Source organism: Ambystoma mexicanum, chromosome 11, assembly GCF_040938575.1.
Source record: "Ambystoma mexicanum isolate Mex_15411 chromosome 11, UKY_AmexF1_1, whole genome shotgun sequence".
NCBI lineage: Eukaryota > Metazoa > Chordata > Amphibia > Caudata > Ambystomatidae > Ambystoma > Ambystoma mexicanum.
In genome coordinates this window covers 320,955,055-320,974,816 of record NC_090934.1, presented here as the reverse complement: position 1 = coordinate 320,974,816, position 19,762 = coordinate 320,955,055, and positions in this window count along the sequence as shown.

Sequence of the window (19,762 nt, the reverse complement as noted above, 5' to 3'; positions counted from 1 at the left end):
ATATAATGACACATCATTATAATTTGGCCATGGACATCTGCTTGCATTCACAGTCATTTGGTAATATGGGTCTATACACACAGATCCTAATGATCTTGGATGAAATGTACATCTCATTATAGTGATATCGTAACTATATTTTTCGTAGTGTACTTAGGAACAATGCTATGGGATGCCACTTCCTGTTTTGTCAAGGGCTGAAAGGTCATGTTCCATCGTTATCACTTTGGGGTGGGGTCAAATGACACCACTTCCTGTGATGCCATCAGAGGTCAAGGGTCATGTGGTGTCACTTCCGCTACCCCTGACATTTTGGTGAAATGAGGTCCCTGCCTCTGCCGCGGCAGCTGAATGCATGGAAGGAGTCACTATGGAGCAGGTGTTGTAATGTCCGAGTGGTGGGAGTTCCGGAGCGGGAAGAGGATGAATGCCTGGAGCTTTTTCTAGAAAAATAGTTTCTAGACACTTTCCAGATATGAGGGCTCGCAAAACTATGTACTATAGAAAGGACACAAAGGATGCTGGGGACACCCCCACCTCTGGAGCCCTTCCAAGAATAGTCGTGCCAATATTTCTTAACTTCCAGGACAGGAATACATTTTAACTGGAGGCTCGCACGACTACAATCTCTCCTCACAGGAGGTCCAGAAATTGGGATAGACTTATGATGCAGTGAGCCAAAAACTAGAGAAAGAAAATACAAGATACATGAAGTCCTGTTTTTTTACAGCCCGCGGTGGAAGTTTGGGACTGGCTGAAGACTAGAACATTGAAGGTTGGGAGTCAAGCTGTCTCAGTTGAAACTCCAGTTACTGTCCCATTGGGATAAATATAACTGTTGGATGGCCAGACAGGATCGAGCGTCTTCCCTTTCCAGTGATGTGCATAACTACATGTGGGGTGGGTGACCGTATTGCCTGTCTTCACCCCTGGTCCGTGACCCTACGCATCCTAGGTGTTCGGAATGAGGGTGAGGGGACATTCGGATGTGGGTTGAAAAGGGGTTTGTTTCATTGTTTGGAATTTGGGTACTGGGAGGGGGGATGTGTTGATGGGTGGAGGGAAAGGGGATGACTAGATGGGGCATGAACGGTTGGTGCTTTTTTGGAGTTATTTCTCAGTTATGCGAAACATGGTGGGAAGATTTGTGTGACGCGTTATGCTGAAGGGTGGTTGGGAAATAGGTGGGATAATATGCAACAACGGCTAGTCTAAGTTAGGTTCAGCTGGTGACTGGAATGTCAGAAGACTAGGTAACAAAGGGAAAAGGAGGTCAGTAGGGAATTTCTTGAAGATGTATGGTATTCAAATGTCCCTCTTGCAGTAGTCGCATCTCCTAAATGAGGACTTGGAAGACCTGCAGGGGGCATCGGGAGGAAAGGTATATGGGCCTAGTTAGTATTTAGCATCAGGGTGAGGCAATCTGAAATCTGTGCCCCCTGTGTGCTCATCGCTTACGTTATGCTACAATTTGTCCTCCTTTTCACCAAAAATGACTTTTTCCTACATCTGCGACCCCAGCCAGGAGAACCGTGCATGTGTTTTGCTTTTCCAAGATTGCACTAAGCAGCGCCAGAATGAGGCTGGTTTCGCCCGATCCTAAGTAACCATTTTCGCAACGGTGTGTAACGGGCGTATCATCCCCACTGACAAAGCTCTGCTACATTCCCGATACCACATGCCACCTATAACGGCTCATCGGGTACTTTGACATTGTGACAACTTGCATATTTGCACGTGAGTACTATTGCCCTGGCACCACCAGTTCTCTAAAGCAGCGGATGTTCTATCTGGTCTTATCTGCATTACTACGCACCAGTGGATCTTCACCGTACTATATGGCCCTAATCAGCTCCTCCAATCATACTCTTATTTGGGGGATCACATTCAACAGCATTGCGTAATTAGCCCTCCTACCTGCCTGTGCTATGACAACAGTCTCCTGTACGTAAAGCACAGAATCTCTTTGTATTCAGCCCACTCGCTACTCAGTGCCATGTTAGAATTTTAGCATTTCGCATTTAGTTGACACTGCACTTTGTATTTAGACCACTTGCTATCTTGCATCCTATAGCACAGCTGCATTTAGTCGGGCATGCTCCTTGTACTCAGCCCACTAGCTAAACTGTGTCCTGTTAGAATTTTAGGATTTTAGCATTGTGTATTTAGTTGACAATGCACATTGCATTTATACCACCTGCCACTTGGCACTGTGGGAGTATCTTTGCTTTTAGTCGTGCCTGCTCTAAAAAAAACAGCCATGCTCACTGTATCCCCCTTCTGCCTTATGCTAGATAGCACTCCGTGCACAGGTAACCATTTCCTTGCCTTCAGCAATGGCCTCGCCAGATTGGCCTGCCACAGGCACTACCCCAAACCCTGTCCAAGACCCTTTCTTCCATTCACCTCACAATTCCCAAACAACATCAATAATGCTCACTCCCCTTGCACCATCACCACAACTTCAGGTAGAGAGTCCACACCTTCCGACCACAGAGTTGCCCTTGAACCCATACCCCTGATTATGTTAGGCATCTAAACCCACCCCATCATAGGGAATGAAAGGATTCCTCATCTAAGATCTTGCACCAAGTTTATCCAATGGAGCCTCACCCCCACCACCAGAACACCCAAATCACCTAAATATATTGACTCGTGGCAATACAAAAAGCACAACTCAACCATGACCCGTCCTCCTCCAATAAAGCATCCACTGTCCCGCATCCCCAGAATCCTAAGCTCGCGGATACTAAGCCACCCACTAGTTTCAAGAGTGCCCTCGTAAACGCCCGTTCCCTATGAGCTCACACTATTGAGATCCACGACTTTGAACAAAACCTGTACATACTAGTAATCACTGAATCCTGGCTCCACCAAGCTTCAGGACCACTACTAGCCCAAGCTACCCCACCCGACTATTCCATTCTCAGAGCCGACAGAACCCTATCCAGAGGAGGTGGCGTAGCCATAATAGCAAATAGCAAACTACAAATCAGGTCAAGCTCCATTGAGGAAATTGCAGGTTACGAATTACTGCTAGGTAAATTCACCATGAATGAGAGTACCACAACATCTTGCTGATTTACAGAACACCCAGTTCTAATAGTCACCCAGAAATAGACATCCCCCTACTTCTTTCACCCATCATTAAACCTAATACAAAAGGTATTATCTTAGGTGACTTGAACTTAGGTTTCAATGATGACCAAGACCCGAAAGCGGTAGCCCTCCACTCAACATTCAAAGACATGAACTTCACCCAATTGGTGAATGCCCCTATGCATTCCAAAGGTAGAACCCTGGATTGGATCCTCACTCTTAACACCAGGCTCACTATAGACCTAATTACACCCCTCAATTGGACAGATCACTACTGCATAAAATTCACCCTCATGAGTAACCAACCCCGTCCTCCCAAAACCATAATAATGGTTACCTTTGCAGCAAAAACCCACGCAAACTCACTACAGATAACTTTGCACCCCTCCTTAACAAAACACTAGAAAACAACTCAGTCGTTAGTGATCCTAACATCATCACCGACTACTACCATAAATGTCTCACTCTCACTATCGATGAAATAGCCCCCATCACAATGAAAACTCGATGCGCCAACAAAAAGACTCACTTTTGGTTCAATGAAGTACTAGCCCCCCAGCGCCCATCATTATCCGCAGTTTGTCATCCCACTAACCATTCAGCCATTTGGGGATCTGGAGTTGGTCCCCAGACAAACAAGGAGTGAGGCTGCAGGTTGACTTACCTAGTGGTTCTAAAGAAAGGTGCGCAGTAGGCAGGGATTCCCGACCCAGATAACTCCAAACAATTGCAACCTATAAAGGAGACAGTGTCCCAGCTAAATTAGTCAAAGCAAGCGCCTACAGTCTAACCCCCAGCATCACTAACTGTGTTAACTCTTCCTTCAACACCAACACAGTCCCTGCAAGTAGCAAAGAAGCGTGGGTCACTCCAATTCTAAAAAAACCCTACTCTGGACCCTACAGTACCGACAAATTACCGACCTATAACCACGGTCCCATTCCTACTCAAACTCATAGATAAAATAGCTTACAATTAAATTTAAATACATCTTGAGCAGAGCCAGCTCCTTGGAACAAGATAATCAGGTTTCAGGCCAAAGCAAAGCACGGAAACAGCCCTACTAGATCTCAAAATCCAAATGGACACCATGAGAGACTCAGAAAAACTCTGCATACTTCTGCTCTTAGACCTCTCTGTGGCTTTCAACCTCGTAGACTACGACAAACTGTGTACTTCACTTGCCAAGGATTTTAGCTTCTCCATGGATGCCACTATGTGGGTAAAATCCTTCCTGGCAGAACACACTTCGTGATGTAAGAGGATTCAATTCAGCACTACAGCCAAGTTAACGCCTAGTCTAGAATACTGAATGAAAACCCTTATTGATATATCTTTAGGTCCAGTTCATGCGTTCTGGATGACTACCCTTGTATAACACCCCTCTCTTGGAATCCCCCTGACCCCACTGAGCCAAGAAGTAATTCTGTTTTGCAAGTTTAAAAGGTTTATTTGATAAATTAAAATATATATCACACTTTTTAATAAATTAATAATTGAATATCACACTTAATCTGATATGGTAAATATTAACAACGGAGAATCTGGCACTAGCACACTTCTTTAATCACTAATGAGTTGACATGAAATGGATAAGGTAGCACACTAGTAAATAGGAACAAAAGTATAATGTGGTAGAGGATGCTTTATGTAGGCTCAGGTGGATGCAATATTCAATGAATGCAGTACAGAAAATACGCAATATGATTTCAACCAAACAATGTAATCACTTTTCTCTGGCTACTCCCCTCCCCCCCTTGATGCAAGGCAAGGAAATGGAAGGAAAACACACAGTTCTCAGAAATGCAATCAATTGTAATTCAGTTCAATCCAGCAAGCTTAAACAGAAGTTTGAAAACACAGGCAAATGCTTTGATAGGTGCTAGCAATGAATGAGAAATATGCTGGAAACGCTCTTAATTCCCTTTTAGAGGTCCAGGATGAGTGGTATCTAGTTAATATTAGTCCAGGCTCACACTAGCAATGATGCAGGGATAGTTAGCAGGTTAAACGAATTTCTGGCAAATGAAATCAGGCAGCAGCAGTTTTTTACATGTGAAGAAATTGCAAATCGCGGCAAAATTCGCGGATGCGCCGAGCGCTATTACAAAGGAACCGCAAGGACTATCTCTACCGTTTTGGGGTCCTAGGAAAGCCTGGGATCTCAGCTTCCAAATGAAAGTTATTGCAAGTCTCTAGCCCAAACGGTTGCGGAGATATGAGTAATTTAGTAAAGGTCGTTTTTGGTTTTGTAAATTTTAAACGCACACTTTTTCAAAATGACAAATTTTACTAGAAATGACAGGTGACAGATAGGAGGCAGTTCTACTTAGGTTAAATAGATTGAATTAGATGAATTTAAACTAAGAGATGTGTTCTGAGTTTTGCTAAGTACTCACAAGAGATTTTGAACAGGAAAGCGACTTGGTCACGATCTTCAGTCTGGTCAGGTCTTTCCGGATTCTGCTCACAGCGCCTGGTCTGGTCTCGGCTAGGCACAGCACTGCTTTCTCTCTGGTCTGGTCTCTGCTAGGCACAGCACTGCTTTCTCTCTGGTCTGGTCTCTGCTAGGCACAGCACTGCTTTCTCTCTGGTCTGGTCTCTGCTCTGGATAGATTGAAGTCTCTAGTTTGGCTTTCTGGAGTTTGATGGAGGTAAGTATGGATTTTTCCGGCAGGGCTTCCAGCGGCAGATGAAATTGAATGTCTCTATGTGTCCTGACTCTCTGCTTTTATCTGTTTCTTGAGAATGGGTGTGTGTGTTGCATCACTAGACTTGCCCCTCTCATTCGTCATTGGTCAGGCTTCCATTCCTCCGCTTGATTGGCAAACTGAACTGTGAGTCAGATTGATGTCATTTTATGATCTCTTGAAACATCCTCCCTTATCATCTGTGCACCCAAATATATATATGATCAAAATCCATACTTCAGAGTTACACAGTTGTTTGAAATTACATATACATGGTGTGGCTGAATTTAGCCATGTCTATGTCCAAATCTGCTCATTCTCGGAGCTTGCATTCAAAGAGTGTACATAATTGACTTTTTAACTGCTTTTTCAATTTCCGACATGGACCCAACTTTACATACATGTGTGCAGGGGGTAGGGACATTAACTGATGAAGTTTCAGATTTTTAACATGCACACATTTAGAGTAATATCCACTTTTCCGCTAAAACCCCCCTGAACATACCACCGGTTCCTACCACGTCTTAAACTGTGGGCAGAAAAATCACAAGAATTATGGTATCATTTATAAAATTTTCACATGTCCGCACTATGAATTATCCCCCTTTTTATAAAACCATATCCTTGCTGCAGGGGTGTGTCTTTTCAGGTCACATGGTACAGAAACCAGTCTTTCCAGTTTCTGCCAAGCCAGCTTGCTTCTCACAGGCAGTGCCCCTCCCAGCTTCTCCAGGAGGAAGCCACTTTTTACGACGTCTGTAATAAAAACCTTTGCCTGAGTGGAGAGGGCTTTGTTCACTCTCTGGCAGAGCACAGGAAATTCAATTATCAGATAGATGGCATATCCTTAGTGTGGGCAGCAAAAGGAACATTGGCCTGGGAACATAGTTGTGACTCAAGTTTCACTCCTGATGGGATCCGTTGCTAGGCAAAATCAAGTTCCTTAAGCCAGACCTTCAGCTAACTTTTTGTTGCTTTTAAAATAACTTGTAATTTTACACATGCAGCTAGAATGCTGATTCTAAGTGCAAAACTATGACATTTCAACAGTTACAAAGGCATGTGACACCAAACATAGGTCACTCATTTAATTTAACATTTTCGATTTTGGTGGTTTTAAATCCAGTTGCAGTTAGGCTTAAGCTGCTGACTCCATAGCATTTTTGTTATAAGCATTGTTTTTGGGCTCTTCATTTCCCAGATTTTGTAGGCACACAAAACTCCATTCTGCCAAATGTCTGCTGGTGTTCAGTGAATATTTTGCACATGTTGCAAGGTTTGAAATAGGCATTTTGCTTGCCTTCAGAAAAACACACAGTGGGTTTTAAAACGCCGGCTTTTGGATAGTGGTGAGTACTGGTACTGCACCCATTTTTGGGATTTTCTTGGATTAATGCATTCTAAACAGGAATGGTTCTTACATGGTAGTAAATCCTTGCTTAACATTGTTTTGATGGGGCTCCTTACAGTAAGATGGTTATGTGGAACCCCACAAAAAGGGTTGAATCTTTAAAGTGGTCCAATGAGTCACGATTTCAGCAACTTTTTGACATCAGTAAAAGTGGATTTTGTTAACAAAGACCTTTCTTTACCCTGGTGGGTGGCAAGTTAGGTAACCATTTTGGTGTGCGCACAACTGCGCAGCTTTCCTGGATTTCGGCGCACATGTGGGTTTTCCGCCATCTTGAATTTCCTAAGCCCACAGCACCAAATGTTGTAGCAGGGTAGCTTAAACGTGGGTCAGGACACCCTACAAGCCCCCCCACGTGACTGCACTTTGAGTTTGGGTCGATGGGGAGTCGCGTGCCCAAGGGTTTTGACTCACGCACCGGTCTGTCCGCATAATCTTCTTCCTCTTCTGTAGATGGCACAGTTCAGCATCTTCTTCTCCATCCGGTCAGATCGATCAGTTCTCCTCGCCGGTCCTGATGGGAAGATTGGGCGGTACCCCGGGCCCGTTGTGTCTTTGCTCCCGGTCTCCGGATCGTCCTTCTTGGTCATCCTTCATGGTTTCATCTCTCCTAGGATGATAAAGGAAGAGCGGCAATATCTACTCATAGACGATTTTTTTTTTCCACCACTGTTGAGATAGTGGGGCAGCATATGCATTTCATCGTAACGAAATATTACATTCTTATTTTGAAAAAAAAAACAGCATCACTAGAGACAGTTTCATGTAAATCACAATATTTTAGAGACTAGATGTGGTAGGTTTTATGATTGGAACTGAATTAGTCTGATACAGTACCCGCTAGGATTCCAGAGGATTCCTCCAGTTGTTGCAGAGTGTGCCTGGGATGGCAACATTTCAACTGGTTTATGTGGACCCACTTGTCTTCCCCCTCTGCCGAACCACCTTTGGGGATGCGGATCTTGTAGGCCACAGGGGAGATCTTATCGACAATCTCAAAGGGTCCCTTCCATGTAGGCAAAAATTTGCGCTGCTTGGCCTGGTTCCTTTGGAAGTTGTATAGATAGACCCGGTCTCCCACCTGATATTCCTTCCTGGAAGTTTTCAGGTCATAATGGGTCTTCATGCTATCAGTCGATCTTTCTAGATTCCGCTGAGCATAAGCAAAAGCATGTTGGAGGTGTTTCCTTAAATTCTCTACATACTCATGAGTAGTGGAGGCATTTATCAGTGTCTGCTCTTGGGTCCTGTAGAGCAAATGCTGCGGAAGCACCATCTTGCGCCCAGTCATCAACTCAAATGGTGACATTTTGGTTGCAGATGAAGGGGTAGATCTGATGGCCATTAGGACCAGAGGTAATCGGATATCCCAACTTGGCCCAGAATCTGCCACAAACTTCTTTAATATGCTCACAATTGTCCGGTTATATCTCTCTACTGCCCCAGAAGAAGCTGGTCTATAAGCAATATGCAGCTTTCTCTTGACCCCCAGTATCTCCCACATCTTTGTCATTACTTCACTGGTGAAGTGGCTACCTCTGTCTGACTCAATCCTTTGAGGTAGACCAAAACGGGAAAAGATGTGGTTAATCATCAAGGCCGCTGCAGTTTCTGCCTTGCAATTTGGGGCTGGGAGACATTCCACCCACTTGGTAAACAAGCATGTCACGGTCAACATGTACTTATTCCCCCTAGCCGAGCGAATCACAGGGCCTACAAAGTCGATTTGTAAATCTGACCATGGCAGTGTCATTCCCCTCTTTTGTAAAGGCGCCCGGTGTGTGAGGGATGATGGCTGAAATTGTGCACACACAAGGCAACCCTTCAGGTACTGGTCGAGGTCCTGCCCCATGTGTGGCCAGTATGCAACCTCTCTTAAGATTTCCAATGTTGTGTGAAACCCCCTATGACCGGCAGTGGCCGCATCATGGGCGTGACTTAACATCAGGCTTCGGAATGAGGTAGGAACCACCCACTGATCGTGGCCAGCTTTGGATTTCCTTACCAACAAACCGTCTTGGATCCGGAACATTTTGGGACATTTCATCAACACTCTTAGGTCCTCTTTCCCAATGTAATCGGTATCCGTCAGGGGAAAGTTCTCAGGGTCCTCAAGGTGCTGGTAAAATTTACCAATTATTGGATCCCCCTTCTGAGCAGTAATCAAATCAGCATCAGGGGTCTCCTTACTCCATTGTGCAATTGAGAGGTCGTTGTGAGCATTTGTCTGGGACCTAGTGATGGCAGTGACCTGGATTTCCCCCAACAGGGACTCAATCTCAATTAGATCCCCTTGGATGGCCCCGGTTTTGGCCAGCTGATCAGCTAAGTCATTTCCAGTTTTGTCTGGTCCCTCTACTTTGGAATGACCCTTGATCTTCTTCCAATAGATGGTCATCCCATTCGAGGTGACCAGATCATCAATGTTTTGGATCAACTTCCCATGTTTCAAGGGTTTGTTGTTAGCACATACCATGCCTCTGGTCTTCCAATTAACCAGGTGCTCCACGAACCCGTTCCGTACATAATCCGAATCTGTGATTATGACCAGTTCGTGGAGTTGATGCTGGACAGCAGTGAGGATGGCCTGATGCACAGCCATCAATTCTGCCACCTGACTACTTCGGGGACCAATTTTGTATCCAGCGGAGGGTTCTGGGGACTCATTCACCCATGCATTCCCTACGCCGGCCACCAGTTCTTTCTCCCCGTTGTTGTCGACATGGTAAGAGCATCCATCCACATACACAGTGGGCATTCCCTCACACTTGTCTTCTTCAAAGACTTTGTGGGGGGAATTAAGGTATGCCTCCATGTTGTCCTTTATTTTTAGACTTTCGTCCTCGAGACAGTTTTCTCTGGCACAATCATGCAAGTCAGCCAGACCTTGCGCGAGGGGACTCTTCTTGTTTTGGCCATATCTGACCTCCACAGGAAAGCCTTGCATTGACAGAATCCAGGAAGTAATTCGGGAATTACTCACATTTCCGGCCCGGATTCTGTCACTTTGGAGATATTGCAGAGGCTGGTGTGGAGTCTCCACTATGATGTGTTCCCCCTGGATAAACGGGCGGTAATTCTTCAATGCCCACACCGTTGCCAGGAGTGCCTTCTCACAATCGTTGAATTTTTCCTCCACAGAGGATAAAGTTTTGCTCGCATAGGAGATTACTTTATTGACCTTGTCATGCTTTTGATATAATACTGCCGTCAAGCACGTATTAGAGAACCCCGTCTCCAGGAAGAACTCCTTGTTTCTGACAGGGTAAGCTAGGCAAGGCGCTTGTGAGAGGCTTCTTTTGAGTTGTTTTACTGCCTCGGCTTGTTCTGGACCCCATTCCCACTTGACCCCCCCCTTCAGGAGATGAATCAGGGGTCTGGTGATCTCTGCGTAGCCCTCAATGAACTTTCTGCTGTAATTAGTCAGTCCAAGGAGGCTCCTTAGTTCCCGCAGAGTTGTGGGGTCTTTCAGTTTCTGAAGTGCTTCCACTTTCTTTTCCTGGGGACAGAGACCCTGAGGAGTAATCTCATGCCCCAAGAAATTAACACGGGTTCTACACCACTGTGCTTTCTGAAAGGAAAGTTTTGCTCCGGCGGCCCTCAACTGTGTCAGAACATAACAGATCTCTGCTATGTGTTCCTCCACAGATGAACTTTTGATGAGGACATCATCTACATAAGCCAGGTTACCCCTCGTACCCAGGTCGGGCATGGCCTTATGTAGGAAAATATTGAACTCATTACCGGAGTTAAGGTATCCGAAGGGAGTCCGGGTCCATGTGTACTGCTGGCCCCCAAAGGTAAAAGCCAGCTTGTATTGGTCCTCCCTACTGACAGGCACGGTCCAGTATCCATTGGTCAGGTCTATTGCAGTGAATACCTGTGACCCCTGAATCTGGGCCAGCCCTTGGTCAATGTAGGGAAGAGGCCATCGGGAAGTGTGGACCCGTTTGTTGAGCTCCCTGAGGTCAGCGCAGAGTCTCCACTGGCCGTTTGGCTTCAATATTCCCAGCACCGGATTATTGAAGGTGCTGTGGACTGGACGGATTATTCCCCGGGACTCAAGGTTCTTAATTATTTCAGTAAGGGACTCCATTGATGCGAGAGGCAAGCGATATTGCTTCACAAACACAGGAGTCATGCCAGGGTCCGTGGGGATTGTGGTTGTGTGGATGTCAGTGCGACCACAGTCATATGAGTCTACCGCAAAGAGATCTTGGAAATCCAAGAAAACTTGTTTCAACTTTTGCTTTTGTTCCAGAGTCACACAGGCATCAGCTAGGTTGACTCTCTCTTCCACCATCTGCCTGAAGCCTGGAAAGACTTCTGGTTTGGCTATCTCCGCGGCCTCCTCCAGCTGGGTGGAGAAGTCCCTGGTCAGAGTGCTGATTTGGACTGGAGGCTTCAGGTGGGCAAGGCTGCCTTCATGAACCTGGAAAATCACCTCCTCCCTCCTGAAGTCACAAGTCACATCTTCCTTACCATAGGGGCAGGAAGTGTACACCAGGAAGTTCCCCCCATGCCGGGTAAAAATCCTGTCTGGTGTTTTATTGTCATCACTGTCACTGTCAAAACCGTCCTTGGGGATTGGTCCTAACAGTTCATTTACTAAGTCGATGGAAAAATGTCGGTCATCAACCGCCATTCCAATAATGGTGCCTGCGGCTAGAGTAATACTCTTGAAGTCGCTGTTATCCACCTCTATTGGAATGGTGTCATGTTCTATGTTGACTAATGGTGTTGGGTTTACCCCCAACCCTTGCTGTTGGAGAGAAGCATTTAGATGTATGTAAGCATCAGGGTTTTGCAAATATTGTCCTCTTTTAACTTTCACTTCCAGGGAGAATTGTCGGGTCCTTTCTGGGATGGTGACTTCCTCTTTTACCTGAATTTCAACTGCATAAGGTAGCAATTGAGCTGACCTAAATGCTTTTTCTGGATCATCAAAGCCCATGGGATTATCCGCTAATCGGGACCAAGCTTTGAAGTTTATTAGGTCCAAACTAATGGCAAAGCGATTGAGAATGTCACTGCCTAAGTAAAAGGCGGCAGGGACGTCTCGCACGACCCAACAATTATGGACTATGCTCTTGTTGCCAATGGAGATTTTGAGCATACACCTGCTTGGCAGGAGATGTTTTGAATTGGGTGCTTCCAGGTCCATTTCCCATTTGTCTATCAGTTTGAAGGTGGGAATGGCTGGATCTTTTGGGAGTTGGCGGAACATGGCTTCGCTGATGAAGCTCTTACCGTTGTTCACACACACTCGAGCGAGAACAGAGTCCTTCCCATCATTTAACTGAACAGGGATGAACAACTGCTCTCCAATTTGCTGAATATCAGCCAGGCTTTGAGCTGATTTCACATCTTTCTGGACTATAGGAGTGGGAGTTTCAGATTGTGGATTGGTATAGAATTTCAAAGTGTTTCCTTCCAGCGTGGAATACCACTTTAGACTGGAAGGAAGGTTGATTTTCAGAAATAGAGAGGACCCCCCATCACCAGTCTGTTGTCCTACTGCTATTACTGTCACGTCTGGAATTTGGTTATTCTGGAAGTGAAATTCTACTTGGTCAGATTTTTGTTCAACCATGTGGCAGGTGCCGTTTAAACTAACATGGTTGACACTCTGTTTTAATTTTATTGGTCGGCTAGTCTGGGTCCAGAGGACCTTGTTTACGCAATCTATTAGGGGTGACAACCTTCTCAGGAGGTCATTCCCTAGTAAACAAGGGGTGCCCTCTGGGGTCACAACTATGACCGGGTGTTTCAGCTTGTGTCGCCCAATTTTAATGTCCAAGTCTGCCGTCCCCTCAACGGGAATTTCCTTCCCGTCAAAGTTCTGGAGTTGTCCAGGAAGAGAGGTGAGAGGAATTTGGTAATTCTCTCCCCTTCCTGCATTCAGTTCATCAAAGGCCCTTCTGGACAGAAGGGTAGCTTGAGATCCAGTGTCCACCAGTGCCGAAATTGTACCCTGCCCCTGTACTTGTACCGGGGCATAATATCTTCCCTCCTTCTCCTCAAGGGGGCACAGATAATGTACATTTTTGGACAACTGGTGGGCAAATTTTCTGGTTTTGGACATTGCCAGAGAAGAAATTTGGGCAGAATTCTGTGGAGAGCCTTGGGAATCTGAAAGAAAAAGTTGGCAACTGGAGATCAGAGCCATTGTGGGTTCCCCTGGTTCCGGTTCTGGGCTGCCCCCCCCTTTTTGGAGGCAGTCCCCAGGATGGGTTTGAACCAGGGGATTTTCTTGCTGTTGGTTCTGGGATGAGATGATGGGCGGCGGTAGCTCAGTCTCCACATCTCCCCAGTCTGGATTTGCATTCCTAGGGACCCATTTTTCTTTGGGAGGAGTTCCCCCCTCTCTGAAGGAGAAGATCCTTTTCTCAGGGTCCTCTGAGGATCCCTCTCCCTCAAATTGGAAGATCTGTACCTCCTCCTCAAACTGAGTCTGTTTGGGTCTTTTGTTTCTCCTACCCCCCCTCTGCTCCTTAGGAGGCAGACTTTCAGGGGCAAGAGATTTTGTTTCCGGTTCCTGGGTTTCCATGGGCTGTTTACAAGTGAGGAAGGAAGCTTCCTCCAAGGCTTTACACCCCCCTTCCCCTTGTGCCTCCTCCCTGGGAACCGGTGAGTTATCGGGGTGCTGCCCCCGTCATTGTTCTGGAGCACCAGGTCCAGAGTTGGGTGCGTTCTGCGCCGGCACGCCCATCTGAGGGTTCTGCTGAGTCCTCAGTATGTGACCCAGATCCCGCGCCATGTTTTGAACCTGGCGCTCTAACTGGGAAACCCGCTCAGGCTGATACGGGGCCCTGTTTTCTCCCCTGGGCTGATCCCGGGAAGGGTAGCTGTCCCTCCTCTGGTAATACCCCGGGTTGGGAAGGTTTGGGTACCCCTCCACCCTTGGCCTCCCCTCTCCCGGATTCAGTGGTCTGGGCTCAGGGAATTGGGGAAAGAAGGATGGATGGTTTTGGGGCTGAAAGTCGGGTGGATATCTGGGGAAAAAGTTCTGCCCAGGGTTTGGTAAATTTCTGCCCTCCTGTGGGAAGTTTGGAGGGAAGTTCCCTGGGTTAGGTGCTTGTCTGGATCCCCCCCCTTGGGCTGGAGGAGTCCACACATAACCCAGGATGGGTCTGTTACCTTTGTAGCGAGGACTTACATAGTCAGGAGAGCGAGGGACCCCATTTGTGGGGCTGCCTCCCTGGCTCCCTGTCTGTGACTGGCCCGAGGACCTTCTGGGCCTAGCATTATTAGGTGCAGGTAGGTTTTTAGGCCCCCCCATCTCCAGATCCAAAACGGGGGTGACCTTTACCTCTGCCACCTTGACAGCAGCAGGGGTGCTGTTGGCTTTGGGGTTTTTCTGGGCATTGCTTTTATTTTCTATGGGCTTCTGCACCTCATAGATGCGGGTAGCCTGTTCAATGACCCAGTCTAAAGATCTTTTCTCGTGAAAATCCCTCACGAGCTGGGTCATGATATATTTGGGCAAGGCATGGAAAAACGTGTTTATAAATTCACGGCTATCCGTGCGCACCCTTCTTGTGGTCTGTGCAAAAGCCCGCTTTAACTCCTGCACAAATTCTTGTGGGGCCTGATCCTCCCCACATTGCAAATTGTAGGCTGCCTTGCGAGCCTCTTGAGGATTTCTGTGAACAGAAAAATGTTTCAGGATGGCCGCCTTATAGGTGGACCATCTTAAATGATTTTGGTCCTCCAGCCCCGCAAAGAAACTGGAGTATTCCGGGGAGAAGGTCCACTTTACATATTGAATGCAGCTTTGGCTGTCCTTCAAATGGAAAGTCTCCATCATTTGTTCAAACAACTCTAAGTGCTCCCAAACAGAATACTTAGCGTTCTTATGATAAGGCGTGATGACGCTCCTGATCGCCTTAATCTGCTTTAAGGGGTCCTTGAGCAAGGCCCTTTTTGCCTTATTGGCCTTTTTGGTTCGGGTAACCCTTGTCCATTCTTCGTCGGACTCAGAGGCACTGCTCCCAGAGGTTCCCGTCTGTTCTTCCAGGTTTTCCCGGATTCTGCGAGCCTGGGAATGGCTGGCAGAATGTGGGGACCTGGTCTCCTGTGTCCTGCGCAGTTCAGAGGAGTCTTCAGATTCCTCCTTGCTGTCAGGATTTGATGGGTACCCCCTCCACTGACCTAACTGGGCAGAGGTTTTCAGGATGCCCTTAATGGGCCTACTCTCCTGGGGTTCCCCACTGAACTGTATTGTACTTGGGTGCCCATACCCGGATGCCCACCCCTCCATTCCTGGATGGTACTGGCCTATGAGCCCCATGCTTCTGGCTGGATAGTAATCTGCCATCCCTGTGGCCCTGTGCTCATGTGCGCCAGGGGACATGGGGGTGGCAGAGTCCAGGGACTGAGAGGTATGAGGGCCTCTGGTACTAGGGCTCCTGAGGTTATGCTCCGGAGTTTCCATTTCCCAGCGAACCTCATCTCTATCCGCCCCTGCTCCCTGTTGCAATGCAAGAGCCTGCATTTGTGCCTTCAGTTCCTCAGTTAAGGCCTTACTCGACTCTATCAGTCTCTCCTGCATCGCTACCTGCTGTTGGAGCCTATCATTGTGTTGACAGAGGGCCTCATTTTCCCTCTGTGCTTCCTGGTTGGTCCTGGAGAACTGGGCCAGTCTTTGCTGCAGGAGGGTTACCTCCTGAGCTGTGTCCCTATTGGCCTGCTCCTTTCTTGCTAGAGCATCCTCCACCCTCCTGGTGTGCTCTAGCAAGTTCTGGTTTTCTTTTTGGAGGTCACCCAGTCCCTGGTGGGCCAGGTGATTTTCTTCCATTTTCCTTTTTAAATGGCAGACTTCCTGGCCTAAGGCGTCTCTTTCCTGACTAAGAGCCTGCATTTGTGCCGCCAGGTCGTCCCTTTGCCTTTGGAAGGCACCAGCTTTCTGGCGCTCCTGATCAAACTCTGCCTGGGTATCCAGGTCTTTCAGGATCAGTTTATTGCTCTCCTCTTTCTCTCTGTCTAGTTGGATTTGCAGGGTGGCTACCTGCTCTGTGCATGCCCTGTTGAAATTGATCTGTTGCTCCAGCTTTTTCTGGCTCTGCAGTAAGGAGTCCAAACTGTCTTGGTGCTCCTTCTGCAGGGCCAGAAATCTAGTATCCTGTTCTGACTTTTCCTTTTGCAGCACATCCATATCCTCCTTTATTTTAGTAATGTACAGTCTGCTGTCATTTTCTGACTCCTGGCTCCTCTGCAGCCTCTGCTCAGAAGAGTCCAGATCAGATTGGACCTTCTGTAATGCCATCTGTTGCCTATTTGCCAGATTTTGGCTTTCAGCACATCTATCCTGCATGTCTCCCATATATAGGTACAGGTATGCTGCTATCCTGGCGATCTTATTGTGTTCCTCTTTGGCTTTAGGAGCCATATATAGTTCACTCAGGGCCACATGTAAGGGACCCTGATCTCTATATATATCTGACCCTGTTTCAGTGACCTGTTGTGTGATGGCCTGCAACCACACATCCTGGCCCTGTTCGGTCCATTCACCTCTCACAAATAGCTTATGCAAGAGGTGCTCTCTGGCTATTTTCATGTCTACTAAGGTCGTCATTCTAGAGATTGGTCTCTGTCCTGACTTACAGAAGTTAGTATTTTATTTTTGCAGAACAGAACTTTTCTTGGAGTGTCCCTTTTGAGGAATGCTTCACAGCGTAATGCAGCGTGGTGATCCGACCGGGTGTATGTATCCCGTCAGTTAGCACACTGTATTAAGCTGCACAACTGGTAAATCTAACCCAACGTCTCGGCTCGAGCCCCCACTTTGTAAGAGGATTCAATTCAGCACTACAGCCAAGTTAACGCCTAGTCTAGAATACTGAATGAAAACCCTTATTGATATATCTTTAGGTCCAGTTCATGCGTTCTGGATGACTACCCTTGTATAACACCCCTCTCTTGGAATCCCCCTGACCCCACTGAGCCAAGAAGTAATTCTGTTTTGCAAGTTTAAAAGGTTTATTTGATAAATTAAAATATATATCACACTTTTTAATAAATTAATAATTGAATATCACACTTAATCTGATATGGTAAATATTAACAACGGAGAATCTGGCACTAGCACACTTCTTTAATCACTAATGAGTTGACATGAAATGGATAAGGTAGCACACTGGTAAATAGGAACAAAAGTATAATGTGGTAGAGGATGCTTTATGTAGGCTCAGGTGGATGCAATATTCAATGAATGCAGTACAGAAAATACGCAATATGATTTCAACCAAACAATGTAATCACTTTTCTCTGGCTACTCCCCTCCCCCCCTTGATGCAAGGCAAGGAAATGGAAGGAAAACACACAGTTCTCAGAAATGCAATCAACTGTAATTCAGTTCAATCCAGCAAGCTTAAACAGAAGTTTGAAAACACAGGCAAATGCTTTGATAGGTGCTAGCAATGAATGAGAAATATGCTGGAAACGCTCTTAATTCCCTTTTAGAGGTTCAGGATGAGTGGTATCTAGTTAATATTAGTCCAGGCTCACACTAGCAATGATGCAGGGATAGTTAGCAGGTTAAACGAATTTCTGGCAAATGAAATCAGGCAGCAGCAGTTTTTTACATGTGAAGAAATTGCAAATCGCGGCAAAATTCGCGGATGCGCCGAGCGCTATTACAAAGGAACCGCAAGGACACTCTCTACCGTTTTGGGGTCGTAGGAAATCCTGGGATCTCAGCTTCCAAATGAAAGTTATTGCAAGTCTCTAGCCCAAACGGTTGCGGAGATATGAGTAATTTAGTAAAGGTCGTTTTTGGTTTTGTAAATTTTAAACGCACACTTTTTCAAAATGACAAATTTTACTAGAAATGACAGGTGACAGATAGGAGGCAGTTCTACTTAGGTTAAATAGATTGAATTAGATGAATTTAAACTAAGAGATGTGTTCTGAGTTTTGCTAAGTACTCACAAGAGATTTTGAACAGGAAAGCGACTTGGTCACGATCTTCAGTCTGGTCAGGTCTTTCCGGATTCTGCTCACAGCGCCTGGTCTGGTCTCGGCTAGGCACAGCACTGCTTTCTCTCTGGTCTGGTCTCTGCTAGGCACCGCACTGCTTTCTCTCTGGTCTGGTCTCTGCTAGGCACAGCACTGCTTTCTCTCTGGTCTGGTCTCTGCTCTGGATAGATTGAAGTCTCTAGTTTGGCTTTCTGGAGTTTGATGGAGGTAAGTATGGATTTTTCCGGCAGGGCTTCCAGCGGCAGATGAAATTGAATGTCTCTATGTGTCCTGACTCTCTGCTTTTATCTGTTTCTTGAGAATGGGTGTGTGTGTTGCATCACTAGACTTGCCCCTCTCATTCGTCATTGGTCAGGCTTCCATTCCTCCGCTTGATTGGCAAACTGAACTGTGAGTCAGATTGATGTCATTTTATGATCTCTTGAAACATCCTCCCTTATCATCTGTGCACCCAAATATATATATGATCAAAATCCATACTTCAGAGTTACACAGTTGTTTGAAATTACATATACATGGTGTGGCTGAATTTAGCCATGTCTATGTCCAAATCTGCTCATTCTCGGAGCTTGCATTCAAAGAGTGTACATAATTGACTTTTTAACTGCTTTTTCAATTTCCGACATGGACCCAACTTTACATACATGTGTGCAGGGGGTAGGGACATTAACTGATGAAGTTTCAGATTTTTAACATGCACACATTTAGAGTAATATCCACTTTTCCGCTAAAACCCCCCTGAACATACCACCGGTTCCTACCACGTCTTAAACTGTGGGCAGAAAAATCACAAGAATTATGGTATCATTTATAAAATTTTCACATGTCCGCACTATGAATTATCCCCCTTTTTATAAAACCATATCCTTGCTGCAGGGGTGTGTCTTTTCAGGTCACATGGTACAGAAACCAGTCTTTCCAGTTTCTGCCAAGCCAGCTTGCTTCTCACAGGCAGTGCCCCTCCCAGCTTCTCCAGGAGGAAGCCACTTTTTACGACGTCTGTAATAAAAACCTTTGCCTGAGTGGAGAGGGCTTTGTTCACTCTCTGGCAGAGCACAGGAAATTCAATTATCAGATAGATGGCATATCCTTAGTGTGGGCAGCAAAAGGAACATTGGCCTGGGAACATAGTTGTGACTCAAGTTTCACTCCTGATGGGATCCGTTGCTAGGCAAAATCAAGTTCCTTAAGCCAGACCTTCAGCTAACTTTTTGTTGCTTTTAAAATAACTTGTAATTTTACACATGCAGCTAGAATGCTGATTCTAAGTGCAAAACTATGACATTTCAACAGTTACAAAGGCATGTGACACCAAACATAGGTCACTCATTTAATTTAACATTTTCGATTTTGGTGGTTTTAAATCCAGTTGCAGTTAGGCTTAAGCTGCTGACTCCATAGCATTTTTGTTATAAGCATTGTTTTTGGGCTCTTCATTTCCCAGATTTTGTAGGCACACAAAACTCCATTCTGCCAAATGTCTGCTGGTGTTCAGTGAATATTTTGCACATGTTGCAAGGTTTGAAATAGGCATTTTGCTTGCCTTCAGAAAAACACACAGTGGGTTTTAAAACGCCGGCTT